This window comes from Fringilla coelebs (genome assembly GCF_963513975.1).
Source record: "Fringilla coelebs genome assembly, chromosome: Z".
Classification (NCBI taxonomy): Eukaryota; Metazoa; Chordata; class Aves; order Passeriformes; family Fringillidae; genus Fringilla; species Fringilla coelebs.
Genome location: NC_140031.1, coordinates 70,734,471 through 70,752,011, shown reverse-complemented (window position 1 = coordinate 70,752,011; position 17,541 = coordinate 70,734,471). Strand labels below are relative to the sequence as shown.

Here is a 17,541-nt window from a genome sequence, read left to right as displayed (position 1 = left end):
AGTCAGTTTATTGAAAGTTAAAAATACAACACAATCTCAATTCAAAATATGTATTGCTGGTGGCGGTGCTAGGAGTTACATTCTTTTGTTGGAGTTTTGAATGAATGACGTCTTTAAATCTTAATTTCAGTAACACTAGTGAGGGGGAAAACCTTTTTTCCTTTCATTGGAGAGGGAAGTGTTTTTATAAAAGTCTAAGAAATCTATAACATCTTACAATATAATCTCCTAATAATGAAGGTCCAGCTTACTGAATAGCCAAGAGGGGATAAAAATTCAAGCATAAGCTGCTCTGCCCAGTATTCAAACAGCATGAATACTCTTTTCAAATTGGTCTACCTGCAGAGTAGAAAAGGAATACATATTTGAAATATTCATTGTATTTCTACAATGAATTTCTAAGCTGCTTCCAGTACCAAGCTCTGCACATGTAGCAACAGTGCTCTGTGAGCCACATTTTTAGGAGTCATAAAAAACTGCCCTTTCTTTCGGCCATTCATCGTCTTAGAAATTACCATGCATCTTCAAAGTAACAAAACCAGCATCTGAGACAGCTACTATTGAAATTTTATCACTACCAAGTTACTTCAGTACAGTACTGGGAAAAAGCAGTTGAAGAAAAGGACTGACAACCATGCCCAGAGCAAATGAAGCATCAGTGGAGCAAAAAAACTGAAAAAACACATTTAAGTCTGTCAAAAACTGAGAAGGGAGAAATTTCTATATCTAGATAGAATACATACTTCAGTCCCAGCTTCTCTTCCCAGTTTGAATTCAAGGCCACCAGGTACTCAACCAAAATACTTAAACTGCATGCACTAAATCTTAGAACCCATAATAGAAACGCATGATTAAAGAATATAATGTTGCAACTCTGCAGAAACAGTCAGGTTAAGATGTAACAATTTAAAATTAACATTACTGGTGTCCTTTGCATCCTAGGTTCCAATCCCTATAGACATGAGAAGGGAAAATTGTAATTAATCACAATAATATCTATAAAAGTTCTCCATCACTAAGTGTACTAGAAGACTACTTTTTCTCCTAATACATAACCCAAATACTTCCATTTTAAATGAAATGACTGTATTTTCAAAAATCTCCAGTGCAAGTCAGCTAGAACACCAGCCCTTAGTCCTATTTGACACAAACACTCCTTCTCAGCATGGATTTGCATTTCACATATCCATGACTCTTTATAAATGTATATATTTCTAATCAAGTACAGAATCCCTTGCTAGAAGTAATTTGTAACATTGTAAAGATAAAACTCAGACTACTCAAGTTTAAAGTTTGCCTTGCAAACTCAAGTAAACTGAGCAATCTCAAGAAAACTCTGACAAACAAACATAATGCATTCCTTCTACACAAAGAAAAAATCCAAATAGAGTAGTCTTGCAGGGAAACTTAATGCCTGAAAATTAAGGTAAGCTGAGAGCTCAAGAATTTTAAGTATTTCCCACAACACTAAAGGAGTTAATTTTGTAAGCTAATTACCCCAGGTGGCAAGAGAAAGGCAGAAAACTTCACAGTAGGTAATACTTGTTCTAACAAGGAAGAAACAATAGGAGAGATCCCATGCCATTGACAAAATCCCTTCTGTCAGAAAACCAAAGAAACACAATAGGCAGTAATTGAAATTTTCTTATTCAAGACTATGAATGAGCTGTTGTCCACTCTCACTTCTTTATTTTTCTGCTTTACTTGATTTGCTTTTGCTCCGTCTTGTGACCAGACACTTGGGAATTTTGTTTGACATTCATGTCGTGACACTCATTCATCACATTATCAACACAGGTGTGACTAAAGTCACCTGGATGAGTGACTCGACCAGAACTGGATTTGTGCCCCCAGATGTGCACCCACCACACAGAAGGGTGGGACAGCACCTGTGACAGCACACAGCCACTCCACAATGTCCAAGCCTTCCTGGAAAGGCTGGAGTCACAGCATGACTTCACTGAGTGACTTCTAGTCTACACCTGGCTGACCTTTCCTGGTGTTCTCCTATTTACTGGTTTTTGCCCCTCCTTCAGTGAAGAGCAAATGCTGCAGAGTGCTGGTAGTGAGGCTCAAGACAGCCTTATTGCCCAGTCCAAGTGCCTGGTAGACTTCTTCACCGTGGGGTTTGAATGGCAGAATGGCTTTAGCACAAAACCTGTGTCTTTTTAAGGATTTGACGTTTCCACAACATAAAGCAGTTCTGAAGTTTATGGGACTTCTAGAAAACAGAAGCAATATAATTAAATTTAGAGCTTAGAAAATTCAGAACAGAGGTAAGAATGATGAAAAGCACTATCCATCCATGTTCAGAAATGGTACACTAAACTTGAAATGAACACAGATTGAATAAAACAGCTCTTCTTCAAACAATGAACCAGGTGGCAAACTGCCCACGCTCACAATTACTTGGCATTCTAAAGAACTCCATCACTTCTACGTCACTAGTCAGAAAATTTTCAAACAACAGACACTAGCTAAGGAAGTAACAGATAAATACTTTCCAAAGCCACTCATGTTCAGAGCAGTTGACTTTTAAGACAAGAGCTAGTACACTGGCAGAGAGCAAAGATAAGACAGCCACAGCAGCACTGGTACCTTGAAGGTAGACACATCTTCCAGTATTTTCTGAACAAGTTAAAATATTCTAAACCACTGTTTTCTAAATTAGAATGTTGTAATTCACTGTTTTCTAATTTAGAAAACAGTGAATTACAACCAGGCTTTGTCACTACTACAGCTAGTTTCAGGTCTTCCTTGCTGCATGCATACCAGACTGTCACATGGACTCTTCAGTAGCTTTACTTCATTCTGGGCGCTATTTCACTTGAGAAAAAAAAAGACCCAGGCATCTTGTTCACAAGTAAAATTGAGAGAGTGATTTGGAACAGTATAAAGACAGTCATGTATGGACAACTACTCTTTCATGGAAAACAAAGCAATACACAAATCCACTGGTTTTAGAGGAAGACAAGTTCTCTTTCTCCATTCAATTAATTCTTTTCAGCTTCCAGCACTTGAAACATTTTTTTGGAAAAAGCTTTATGAATCAAGTCTAGTTCTCAAGGTCTTAATGACATTTAGACATTTAATTAGCAAGCCATCACTTGGACTGGCACCTAAAGCTTTTGTCAGAGACCTAATTCCATGCCAATTCAAACATCCCATTAGTCTTATATTAACTAAAAAGAAGTCTCATAATATTCTGGCTACTTGATTGCACTGGCATGCATTAACACAACAGTGGAATGAATCTAACTGAATGCAAGGATATAGATTTACAGTGTATACATGTTAAATTAACAAAGATGTTCTAGGAAAAAATATAATAACCATATACATATATGAAGCAGTACTCAGGCATACTTTGTGCTTCTTGGTACCCTGTATGAAATATCAGAGAGAATCAAGTGAAAAAAAGGGAAAAAAAGCAAAAAATATTGACTTAATTAAAACTGCTTAATTGATTCCAAGCTATGTCCTGCTCTTAAACCTTTCTAGTACTCATTCTGAACATATTTATACACTCATATGTGTGCATTATCATTATTCTATGTTGTCATTTCTCCCCTAAGACATGTTCAGTACATCAGATTTCTAAACAGTCATTAACATATATAACAATACATATAAACAAATAAGCTATATTTGGAAAGAAAGAAAAATCACAGTGCCCTTTTTCATCTCGTATTTCTAATTTAGGCCTGTAGTTTTTACAGAAATAAACAAAATGTAGAAAAATGCTAGAGCAAATGCTCTAGAAATCATTTGCATGCATTCTGTGAGGTTTCTTCCTTGCTTTTGTGGAAACAAAGTCACTGCTTCACTACAATGGGCTAAAATTAGAGTCCTATACAATGAAATGCTTGTAGTTGAACAATTTGAATACCATGGAACAAAACCCTAATACAGTAATTCTGCTGAAATACATAGAAGAAGGAAAACTGGTACCAAAAACGATTAAAGAAACAGGTATATAAAGAAATTGGGAAGTTATCAGTTGTCTTTAATTTTGGTATTTATAAAGTCTGTAAAAAAAGCTTTTAGTATACTAAAAAATTATTTTTAAAAATCAGTTGAACTTTATGTTAAAATGTAACTGTGTGGGAGGATATATATCATATATTGGATTTGCCAACCTTGGAATCTCAGGTATTTCAGCACTACCTGCTGACACTATCTCCTCAGCAATGACAGGTGACGATTGTTAGCATCAGGGTTACCGGCACTGAAGTTTTTACTCCAAACTGCTGATAAATGCATTTTTGATGGCAGAAGACGGAAGTAAGTAAATTGTAACAAAATCAGCTTTTTTTTTTAATTGGTCTAGATACTGGTGTATAGCAGGTGCTACACAACAGTTATTTTTGTTGTACACCACCTGCTGATAGCCAACAATTTTATCCAAACTTAATTCCACATCCAAGTCTTTCATGACTAACACAGAGTAATCAAGGAGACTTTACTTGAGCCCTTGGATTGCAAATTCTTGGGAAACAGCTTAGAAAGAATTGAGATCTAAAATGTAGATCTTTCTGAGCAAAAAAATACAGACTTTGCAAACAAGCTCAGCGAGAAGAGGCAAGCATTAATTCCAGAAATACCATTATTCAAGGCATATACAGCATGTTCTTTGTAGAATGTCAAATAGAACTCAAATACCTGTATCTCTCCCTCCACAACACAGCTGAATTCTAAAAGACACAACAAAAAAAAAAAACCCAAAACTCACCAAAAAGAAAAAAAAAGTTTTGAGGAGTTCAAAACAACTTTGGTCTGGTATCACTTCTACTGCAGTAGAAGCAGCACAGCTACTTAGCCCTTTACGATCTATGCTTTGCCCATCATAAATGGGAATTTTTCACTCAGAGAACCTCTAAACATGAGGATAAGAGACACTCTTTCCTTTGGGAAAGCATTAAGGGTGCTGGAAGGGCACTGGTGCAGGCCTGAAAGTACTAACTTTTCTTTTAGAATGAAAGCTGATTTCCCTTTGTCATGAAAATGAAGTTTATATACTTGAAGCTTTAACTAAACAGCAATATGGTAAGATGGCCAGCATTTTCACCAAAATCAGCAAGCTGCTACGGAATACCAAAATTTCAAACCAGGAACTACATCAGCTACAGGAAAAATATTTTTTACTAAATATGCAGGAGCAGTGCAAAGGTCACCCACTTGGACCCTTAAAAGACAAAGAGTAAACTTCTGACAATGTTTCAAAGTGTTGGGCACTAGAACTCACCACTTAATTGCATGAAAAAGCTAACAAATGAAGGCATACCAAATTTCTGGTCCTGAGAACAAGCTTACACTTTTTTGAATAGTAAAGACCAACATGACCAACCAAAAAGATCAATATGATTACCAAAAGACTTTGCAACACACAAAAAAGTACTTTCAAATGTGTATTTTCAAAACACATCAAGTATTAGGAGGGTGTTTTGGAAACTAGTAACCATGGAAAAGACACATGAAATCTGAGCAGCATTAACCAAGATGGACAGCAGCAGTATGACACTAAGATGTCAGCGACTTGAGACAATGTGGAAGTTATTTGCAAGACTTGCATCTGAATTTAGAACTACAAAGACAGCACTACTATGACCTGTGTCCAAGAGGAACAGCTGAGGAACTCAGTATTTTCATTCAGACACTGTACACACAAATACAACTTAATAAAACTAAGAGATTGTCTGATAAAACTACTTCACTCTATTTCCAAAATAAATGTCTTGTTTCATAGTTTGATGACACTTAGCCTGTTCCAAAGGATGTTAGACTTACAAAAGCAGCGGAAGTAATTGCTGATGACTGAAATGACAATCAACACCACTGCACTCAAAAAATGTTGCACTACCAAACAACCTATTTACAGATGGTTCAAGCAGGCAAGGAATGGATTGCAATAGTAAACTACATCAGAAATTAGGCAAATTTTACTCCACTTTTTTTTAATAAAGAATAATTTTAAATATTTCGATTATCAGCGACAAGTGAATGTTTCAATGTTTCCATTAGAAAGAAAATGAAAATAAAAGCGGTTGTTACATCACAAGAGCAGAAGAAACCTTGACCATCTATGAGGGACAAGCAGCATGACTGATTCTTGTAGAACATGAACATATCTGCTCAAATTGTTACACCACAGCCTCATAAAACACTTTTCTTATACCTAGTGAATTACATGACAGTCCTGTTTCCAAACAAAGTTATATTTTTAAAAAAAAAGATTCTATGTAGTAGTGTGGGAAAATGTTGGACAATTCTTATAACCTTCACACTATAGTGTTTGATCCCTATCCAGGACTAATGCCTAGTTTTGTATGATATAGTGCTTAGTTTATGATATAACTTTTGCAATAACTTTTCTAATTAATTGTTTACATTAACTTTTCTAATTTATTGTTTTAATTAATCATAAGTACTGTAAAGTTCTGCTCTGTCATCTGTCACTGTAGCCGGAATTTAGCAGGTTTGTCATAGCCTGCTGTTGTGGGAACAGAGTTTGGGAAAATTACTGAAAGTCTTCTAAACCAATTCCAATCAACCTGGATAAGCTTCAGTGATCTCAGTCCTACGAGGAGGTTAACAAAACCTGGGAGAGAGATCTATTGCTGAAACTGGACACAAAGAAAACAGAATTTATGGACAACAAGGACATTTTGCAAAACTCTAAGAAAGTAACAAAGAAAATTCAGCAATTGTATTGAAACCCTCTCTATCGGAGATAAAGATAATAAAATGAATGAAAATGTGGGCTAATTAGGATGAGAAGCAAGAAAGCAATAACCAATGGAAGACAGAATACTAATTAATGAAGATGATTACCCTATTTATAGACAATTAACATTAATTTCTTTGCTACAATGTGTAGTGAAAAGTTCTGACAGTGGGTGTGGATGTTGGGTGGAGCTATCCCCACACACCCAGCAAACTGAGTAATGTTGACATCCTAACCTAACAAACTGGTTGGAGAGACTATTTCAATAACAAGTCTGAAACAAAGAACACTTCTAAAAAAATTACAGACTAAACCAGTGCACTGTCCAAGCCATCAAATTCCAATGTCCCAAAGTAGGTATCGACATGGTAGATTTCCTTCCCATTCCATCCTGCATATGCTTCAAAACATAGCCAAAGGTTAATTAATGTTAACTATGCAGCAAGACTTTCCAAAACGTATGTTCAGAATTTTAAGTAGTTTGTACACACTATCTGTGAAAAAAATATTATCCTCTTGCACAACAAAGAGCCTGCATATCTGTGCAAAAAAGAGATTTTGACAGGCAGTCCTCTCGTAATAACATATACAACTGCTTTTTAACAGACTGTGTAAGCTTGATCTTCGGGTCTGTGCTGCCAGCAATAAGTAAACCTTCCCCTTCTCCTCCCTGCAAACAAAAACACTGAAATGGAGGTCTAGCTATAAACTCATCCCAATTTTACCTTTCTCTGCAGCACTAGCTTTTTTGGAGTTGTAAGTTGTAATTAAGAGAAACTGAGGAGTCGCATGAAAAACAGTATTACTTTCATCAAACTCCATTACTTGGCAAATGAATAATTTCTGAGAACACAGATCAGTTTCAAACAAGCGCTTTCTATGCACACTGAGAAACAACTACCTACAGCAATCAGGAAAACCATCTTTATAATGACTAGTGTAATGAATTGTAGAGAAGGAAAGAGTCTGAAACTCTATCCCAATTGAGAAGGACACAAGTTTATTATAAAATTACTTATAAAAACCCTATTAACTATAAAACCCAAAAGTAAGAAACACTTGTCACAACAAAGATCATGCCGTGCTTCTTCATTTCTAGTAACACACTGTAATTTCCATTGAATTATTCCAACACGAAGCCAAGTGACATATAACAAGTAGTTTGGAAAAATTCCTTATAATAATTTTGATGTAGTAGCACTTTGCTTCTATCACTCTGAAGTTTATTCTGTTTCTCCAAGCATAACACAAGCAGCAACATGGAATACAGATCCATTCTGTATATATCTGAACATGAAGTCTGTGACCAAAGATATTCACACAGCTTTTGCAAAAAAAAAAGTCCTGCAAGACACTGATGGGTAATACCCACTGAAGTTATATGGATACATTTAATGTCACAGTACTTTTTATTTTCACCTCTATGTTGGAACCTCATTTCTTATTTCTATAATAGCATGCATTTCTATTTCTTATTTCTATACGTAGTATGTATTGTATTTTTATTCACATTCTTACCTTTCCATATTCCCAAAAACAGTTACAAAAAAATATACACTAAAATCACAAACTCCAAAACCAAACAATTCAGATGTTAGAAGACAAACCAAAATAAGGAGCAGAAATCCACTTCAGCAAAAAGTTCTATCCTGACATGCTTACTCGGGCATTCATTGGCCATTTTTTTTTAGGATTAAAGAATCATTTAGGTTGGAAAAGACCCTAAAGATCATCAGCATCAATAACACTGCCAAGCCATCACTCACTAAACCACATCCCTAAGTGCCACAACTACATGTCTTTTAAGTACCTCCAGGTACTTAGAAATGATAACTTTTTCTACCACTTTGTGATATTCTATAACTTCCCCCGGCAGCCTCCTCCAATGCCTGACAACCCTTTTGGCGAAGACATTTTCCTTGATGTCAAACCTAAGCCTCCCCTGGTATAACCTGTTTTCTCTTGTCCTATCATTTTTTAGCAGGCTGAAACAATCTCCAGCTCACTAAAACTTCCTCTCAGGCAGTTGTAGGGAGCAATACAACTACCATTAAGCCTCCTTTTCTCCAGGCTACACATCCACAGCCCCCTCAGCTGCTCCTCATTTGACTCATGCTCCAGCCCCTAACCCAGCTCCCATGGCCTTCTCTGCACACGCTCCAGCCCCTCAATCCCTTTCTGCTTCACAGGGCCCACAGCTGCACACAGCACTCCAGCTGTGGCCGCAGCGCTGCCCAGCACAGGGCGACGCTCACTGCCCTGCTCCTGCTGCCCCTCTGCTGCTGACACAGGCCACCATGCCCTTGGCCTTCTTGGACACCTGGCCACACGCTGCCTCATCTGCAGCTGCTCTTGACCAGCTCCCCCTTTTTCCCACAGGGCAGTTTTCCAGCCACTTTTCCTACAGCCTGTAGAGCTGCAGGGGTTGCTATGACCCAAGACAGGATTGTGCATTTGCTCTTTTTAAACCTCAGGCCGTTGGCCTCACCCACTGATCCAGCCTGTTCTGATCCCTCTGCAGATCTTTCCGGCTCTCAGGCAGATCAACACTCCCGCCCAACTCAATGTTGTCTGCAGACTGCCTGAGGGAACACTCCATTCAACAGGACTGGTCCCAACACTGGACCCTGGGGAAGTCCCAGCCACCAGCTGGATGTAACCCCATTCATCACCATTCCCAGGGTGCAGGTGTCCAGACAGTTTTTCACCCAGACACCATAGCTGTTCGAGCCATGAGCAGCCAGTTTCTACCAGAGAATGCCATGGGGGACAGTGACAAAGGCTTTACTAGAGTCCAGGCAGGGAACAGCCACAGCCTTTCCCTCATCCACCAAGCAGGTCACATTGTCATAGAAGACCAGGCTGGTGAAGCCAGACCTGCCTTTCATAAATCCATGCCAGGATCCCAGGCAGGCAGGGCATGATCCCCTGGTCATCCTGCAGACCAGATGGCACTCAGCACAATCTGCTCCTTGGTCTGCCCTGGCACTGAGGTCAGCTTAGCAGACCTGAATCAGAAGTCACCTCACTACCTACACAGAGTCCTCAACTGACAAACTCCAGCTGAGTCTGTAACACAACAAGCCAGTAGGAGCTTGAGGAAAATGCTTCTCATTCATCAGCTGAATTTAAACTTATAGTATGCAAACAAATTTAAATCTTATTCCAAGAAATAGCAAACCACAGCCAAGTAGCCAATTACTATACTGAGTTTTATTACTTACTTCACCTAAAGTGAGAGAAAGAGATGAAGTAGGCATATTTGTGTCATACACCTAAAAAGAACGTGTTAAATCAGAATTTATAACACTATTCTGTAAGAAAAAATATTGCTTAGTTCTAAAGAGATTTTTGGCTGAGGTTCTTTTAACAGAAGAACAGCAGCAATGTGGATTCTCCATAGCAAGGGTTTCAGAGAAGAGAAAAAGCTCATGTGATCCTGAGAACCTTTTTCCATTAATAAAGGGAAAGCCAACTCACACAATTTATGCTTTCATGATTTCTTTGCACTCTTGTCACACAACAATGAGAAGTCCTAGTTTCCTTCCAGTTCCCTCCACATGCCAGTTACTACGAAAAAAGGCCAATCTACTAACAGCCAAACTCAGCTTTGTGAAACTCAGCACATTTCAGAATCTATTTAAAGCAGCCAACAATCATACCATTAACAGCAAAAGTAAGAGCTTTTTATTGGTATCTGATTTTCAGAAAAATAAGCAACTTTCACTCCAACAATTTAATCTATGTGTGAAAAGCTAAGTATTAAGTAATGTTTGACTATGTCACCAGAATTCTGTTATAGGGTAAGAATATAAAGTTCATAGCTTCAAAAAATCACTGTATTAAGAGCAGCATCATTATATTATTTCTCACAGCCTAAATTCTTTTTATTTTGAAAATAAAGTCTACATGAATAAGGTTTCTTCTTCCATTACAGACTAATATTCTATCAGCTTAGGGTTAAAACACATCCCTGAAGAATAATACTAAACCTATGAAAGCCATATCAAAATGCTATTGGTACTTAAACTTCAATGCTTTAGTTTAACATTTCCATAGAGAAGTCAAACTACTTGTCCTGTAATACAACTGTATTTATTTATTCAGACCATAGCCCTGTCTACTGAATTTTATTTCTTATGTTCTTAAAATCCATGTGGAAGTAATGGCAAAATGAATTCTCTCTGATCTCAAAAAGCATTAATGTTTCTAAAATTTTTTATTTCCACTAGAGATGACTAATATTTAATAAAGAATAACTGCTTTAAGACACAAATGAACATACTCACGAACCCAATTAATCTTTGGCAGTCGGTTCAAATTAGCACATACTATCTTCATGACCATGACCAGCAAGCACTATCAGAGGTAGTATTAGAGTAGCACATGGAGATACCAAATCAACAAGTATTTATCTTTTTAACCTTTCTTCCAACCACACAGTCCCCTATCCTTCATTATCCCTGTTAAACTGAGGTACAATATTGAGCAAATGCTTACTGCCCAGCAGCTTTATCAGTCACCTACAACTGATGCAACTCGATGCTACCTTTCAAATAAAACTGAACGGCAATCAGGCAACAGGTCATGTTCTATGACAGCACACTATGATTTGCTGTTGAAATAACCATCATAGTTATTTTTGACACTATTTTAACCAAAGTTGTATTTGTAGTGATAATTCAAGTTGATTAGAACCAAAATCCCAACAGTGTGAAGTACTGAAACTTTTTAAGTTGGGTATGTTAATCTGAACGGTATCAGAGGTATGGCTATGCAGTAAAAGGGGTTTTGCTTTACCAATACTGGTAAAAAAAAAAGGATTATGAAAATAACATGAGCTTGAACAGAAAACAATTAGAAGATTCACTTAGAAATTAATTACAACTGTTTCCCAGCAGAGTTCACAAATATTCATTATGTTTCATACATACATTTTTAAACTTACAATGGAAACTTCCAAATAAACTTCAATGATCATAAAATAATCCTGACACTTTTTTCTTTTAACATTCATAATACTGATACTTCCATTAAAACATGAAATGTTAAAAAGTCTGTATTTTATTAACTAAGTCCATTACCTACAAGCTAAACGATTGCTTATTGCATCAATAAGTTACTAAAACCATAAAGTGAAAACATGATAACTTGATATACAAAAACTACATATTGCTTTCTGATGTCTAAATTATACTGAGATAAAGAAGAATATGAGGCACAACACAAAACCCAAAGGATTCCTACACTGAATTTTAGGTAAATGTGAGTGAAGACCACAGAATTAACAGATTTCTATTGTACAGTGCTATGGAACAACTTCTGAGAAGTTGTAGAAGTAGAGACAACATAAATACTATCCTAGATCAGTGGTGTGTTTTCACTTCCCACTCACAGGATGGGTAAGGCTAGAAGGGACACAGTAGCTCAACTAGTCCCACCTCTCTACTCAAGCAGGGTCATCCTAGAGCACATTGCTCAGAACTGCGTCCAGGTTCTGGAATATCTCCAATGAGGGAGACACCACAGCGTCTCTGTGAAATCTGTCCCAGTGTGTGATCATCTGCACAAAGCAGTTCTTCCTCATATTCTGGTGGATCTTCCTGCACATCAGTTTCTGCCCATTTCTCTTTTCCTATTGCTCAGCACCACGGAGAAGAGTCTGGCTCTATTCCCTTGACACCCTCCCTTCAGACACTTAGAGACATTGATGGGATCCTGGTCTTGTCCAGACTATCAGCCTTTTCTCCATGGTGTTTCGTGTACTCATGATACTTCAGAACAGCTTGCTAATATTTCCAAAAGCATACATCTAACACCTGTGTGAATAATTCTGTTTATTGTTACTGAGCTGCTTGAAAGACACTACAAAAGTTAACTATTAAAAAACAATTCAACCTGCTTTGCTTGTGCAGAAAGAAGAAATTTTTAGACTTTAGCCAAGATAAAGTGAGCCAACCCAAATTTTCTTTCTCAATCATGACAGGATTGAGGAAGATTTATTGTTAACTAAGCTGTTTAATTTTAAATACAATGACAGAGACATATAACCGCCTTACTATAGAGGTTATCTAGATAGAAGAGATTCTAAAAATAACCTAAAAGTATTTATGAAAAATAATTTCTTACAATGAATTTTAGGCATAAAATATATGTATTTGTGTATTAAGCATACTCGAGATACTGCAAATACAAAATGCAGGTGTTTGTTAGGGTCAGTTGTAGTGGACACTGAGATGGCTAAGGCCCCGTGGAGGATGTAAGCCTGAGATAAGGAAGTGCTGAGTCAGTATAGCTAAGCCTGGAGTCTTCACTTAGGTCCTCTGGCCTAGCTTATCTCTCTGTGACCCTACAGGCTATTCTCCCTAACCCTTACCACTGGTCAGTTTTCAATCCCTCCTAACCCTATATAAGTAGCGATCCTTGCCTATTCTGGGGAGAAGAGCTGCCGTCGGAACCCTTCGCGAACGCCCTGCAAATAAACCATGGTGGAATCTCCGAGGCTGCCTTCTCCTCTCTCTCCGTCTGCTCTGTGGATGCCACTGAGGCCGCATCTTAGCGAGCAAAGAGCTGAAATTATAAAAGAGCTGAAAACCACTAAGAGCTGATAATCACTGAGCTCGCTAAGGTGTCAGGCTAAGGGCACTTAGGGTTTGGACACTCGGCCTGCTGAAGGCTGGGCTGCCCGGCCCCAGACTGCTCGCCTGAGGAACCCTGGACCCGTCTCGCTGTACGGCTAGAAGAGGCCCAGTGGCAATACACAGTCAACAGCTACTACTTTAGCATTAATACAAACCAAAACAGTATTACAAACTCAATGCATACAGTGGCATAGCACACTGCTGATGGTGTTTGTTGTACATTCCAAAAAAACTGTATTTGTGTATTTGTGATGTCAGTTACGTGGGGAATATTTTGTGCAACAGATGTCTGGGTACCAACACTTGACACACCTGAGCATGGGTTTCATTGCATGGGGGATGTGCATAAACAAGGCAGGCCACAATACATGTTTTATGCTCAGCAGAGTTGCTGATTGTATTTCTTAGAAATAAAAAACAATAATTCAATAACTAGATCACCATATGGCTGTCCACAATCTTTTTTTCTCCTTTATGCAACCAAGTACGTATACACCTCTAACCAAATATTACACTTTTTTGACCCCTAAAGCTTCTAAGGAGAGCAAGTACTTGAAAGGCCTTTGTCAATGGGCACAACTCTGCTATAAATAGTCTTCACTCTAACTAAAGGAAAAAAACATATTAAGGAAGTTGAAGCTGAAGCATAACAATGATCTCATGATGTCCACTTCAATATTTCTTGAGTGATTAGGATTGGATGAACCCATCTGGCATACAAGCTTTTTCAAAGTCAATTTAAAAACGTAATATTATAGCACCTGGAGAGGAAAACGTTACATTTCTCTGGATTTCCATTAATGACCTTATCTCATTTAACTCTTGATGTAGCCTTAACTTACCAAAATGTTAGCAATACTTCTGAAGCCAAGTTCGCAAACCTGTGCTTCACCTCTACACAGATCTCCTCTAGTTCAACCAGTAGCTGGTAGAAGCAAGTACATGAAAACAGATTCTGCATGTTTTATTTTTTCAGAAAGTTAGAAGTTTCTGTGACAGCCTTAACAAAAGGCTTGTCTTACAGCTCTACAGGTCAGCGCCATTATATTGGTTATAGCTGGGGGGAGGACATGCAAGGCAGCAGCAAAGAACTCAGATAGTTTAGTACACCTGCACCTTCATTTCTCTGCACTTACTCAACGAAGTCTGATGTTTACAGAAATCTGAACTATTTTGCTTTACATCTAGCCAATTCTGAAGCTGTGAATGGCTGCTAAGGCGAAAATTACTACAGAATCTGATGCTGTGGTCACAGACACCTGTACACACCCACCCTTCACCACCGGAGGTCAGAGGGCACATAACAGAAAACAAAGCCTCCTAACACAGAGTTTCGAGGTTAATGACCCGTTTAATAGTGGAGTTCTTAACTATGGTTTTTGCAGGTCAAGGCCTTTAAATATCTTTTCACAGGAGACAGTGGCTCAGCTCCTCCTAAGACGCAGCCTTCATATTCCAGGGGTATTCTAGCTATGGAGTACCTGAACGCTTTCAGACTTATTTTGAAGGACCAAACCACTAAGTGATGTCAAATTACATCGCGCTACCGCAAAATAAAATTTTAAAAAAGGAAAGCAAAGCAAAGCTGCTGCACGGGCTTCGAGTGACACGCACTGGACCGGACGGGGGCAGTGCCCCGAGGGCTCATCCCGCTCCCGGCACTCACCTGTTCGCCTTCCTCTGCCCCCGCCAGAGCCGCCGCGGCTCCTCCGACGCCTCCACCGGGCCGCCGAGCAACGCCCCGACTCCGGGGCGGCGAGGGGCAACGGCCAACCGCGCATACGGGGCAGCCCCGCTCCCTCCTCACCGGCTCCCTGCCCCGGCTCCCCGGCTCCTCATCCCCGCCGCGGAGCTCCGGGACACCCCCGGCCGCCTCCTCTCCAGCCCCTGCCGCTGTCCCTGCCCAGCAGCCGCCTCCCCTCAGACGCGGCACCGGGGCCGCGTCGCCCCCGTCCCTCACTCGCCACCCCCGGCCGGTGCCCCCACGGCCGCCATCTTGTCCGGGAGGGGAGAGGGGCGCGCGCAGGCGCGGCCGCGGCGATCCCGGGCCCGCAGCGACGGCCGCGCGCACGCGCGGGAGCGCGCCCCGCCCCGCCCCGTGAGCGCGCACCTGCCGCGGCGAGCCGGGGGCGCGCGGGGGTCGTCAAGCACCTGGGCCCCGTGACTCAGAGTCGGCCACTCCGGGTCAGTCACCTGGTGCGGGTCGGCTACTCAGGGTCAGTCACCTGTCGAGGATCGGTCACCCAGGGTCAGTCACCCCTGGAGGGTCAGTCACCTGGAGTTCATCCCCCTCACAGGGCCCGTCACCCCCAGGAGAGTCAGTCACTCATGATCGGTCACCCGGGGTCCGTCACCTACAGAGCGTCGGTCACCCGGGGTCGGTCACCCGTGGAGGGCCCGTCAGTCACCCGGGGCCGGTCCCTCAGGGTCAGTCTCCCGAGGCTGCGGCTGCGCTGCCCGGGCAGAGGAGGCGGGCGGTGAGAGCCCGAGGCTGCCGGGGAGGCCGCAAACACAGGTCCCTGCTGAGGGGTGTGCGAACAGCTCCCAGGTGTGGGAGGGAGGAGATGCCGGCAGAAAGCTCAGAGTGCCCACGGGCACTGTGGGAGCTGCAGGAAAACAGGGGATGGACCCTCGTGATGTGCTTCTCGAGAACCTCACGCAGCAGGCAGTCGGGCAGTTCGCCTTTTAAGGATCACAGCATGACGGGATGGGCAAGGTTGGAAGATACGACAACAGCTCGTTTGGTCCAACCTTCCTGCTTAAGAAGGTCGCCTGAGTAGCACAGCATTGTGTGCAGACAGTTCTGGAGTACCTCCAGGGAGGGAGACTCCATAACCTCTCTGGGTAGCCTGTCACTGGTCACATGAGGACAAAATCTTCTGTCTCTGGCAGCCCCTGCTTGTCCATGTTGTCAGTGAGCTTTGCCACAAGTATTTTGGCTTCACAATGGACAAGCTCATACTCTCCAGTTTCTCCCTCTCAAGCTGGGCTGTCATGGCCTCACTGGCAGTGATGCTTTCTTTGGTGGTCGCCTCCCAACCATGAGGATGGCAACAACCAGTAGTTCCACAGTTTGGTAGCTGAGGTGTCTCACCATGTGCGCCTCAATGTTGCCTGATTTGGACGACTTTCTTCACTTACAGCCTGTATTTCTCTTCCCTATTTAGGCTTGTATTTCCTGTGACGTTACTTCAAGTTGATGTAGATCCCATCCTCAGTGGGAGGCCGGTCTGGTGTCATGAATCCCCAGCATATCCAGATGCAGCCTAGGGCAGACAAGTTTTTGAGCTTCTCTGCTAGCTTTGCTATCCTTGACCACACCATCGTACTCCCTGCCCCAGTTAAGACTTTTTTTTAAACCCATCTTATGAGTTCTTTAACAACCTTCTTTCTTTTGATGTCTGTAAAGATCTTTTTATTACCAGTTTGAGCATCCTTTGCAAGGTGTTCTTCAAATTCTTTTCTAGTTCTCATTTCCTGCCTTGATGTGACCTGCAGTGTTTTACAGCTTTCTGCTCTCTTTATTATGGTTGTGACAAGTTCTGCCCCCTCATTATCAAAGGAATTGCCTTGGACAGAGATCACACTAGAGCCTGTCACAAGAGGCTGTCAAACCACAAATATCTGTGGGTGTTAAACACATATTTAGGAAAGCTGGTACATACTGATCAATAGCTGTGTCTGTGCATTTTAAGTTTTTATATTGTTTTTTCTGCTTAATTTAACAATGAAATTTTCCTAGAATTTGAATATAATTTTTAATTGCAATTTCTATCACTGCTGTTTCATGATTATCCCTGTTTCAAGTGTCATAAAATTGTATCCTACAAACCGTGATAACGAATAGTAAATAAAATTATAAAATTTGACCCATATTATGAAAACTGGCACAGTTAAATACATGGAAGAAATTCTTTACTATGAGGGTGTTGAGGCACTGGCACATGTTGCCCAGAGAAGCTGTGGCTGTCACATCCTTGGAAGACCTCAAAGCTGGGTCCAGACTGGATGGGACTTTGAGCCACCTGGTCTAACGGGAGGTGTCTCATGACAGGGGGTTTGGAACTGGATAATCTTTATAAAGTCCCTCCCAAACCATTCAATGATTTCTGTGATTCAGCTGTTCCAAATGGTATCTTTTACAGACTGATATGACATATCACTCTACTATTATGG

At 40.6% G+C, this 17,541-nt stretch overlaps 1 protein-coding gene across 3 annotated transcripts in view; it reads right to left on the bottom strand.

Annotated features, from left to right (window-relative positions):
- Positions 1 to 15,307, bottom strand: part of APC (APC regulator of WNT signaling pathway) — a 93,741-nt gene extending 78,434 nt beyond the window's left edge. For all 3 annotated transcript variants that reach the window (XM_084225435.1, XM_084225436.1, XM_084225438.1), the window contains exon 1: positions 15,032 to 15,307. The gene's annotated coding sequence lies outside the window, so the exon portion shown is untranslated. The remainder of the gene's footprint in view (positions 1 to 15,031) is intronic.
- Positions 15,308 to 17,541: the final 2,234 nt, after the last annotated feature.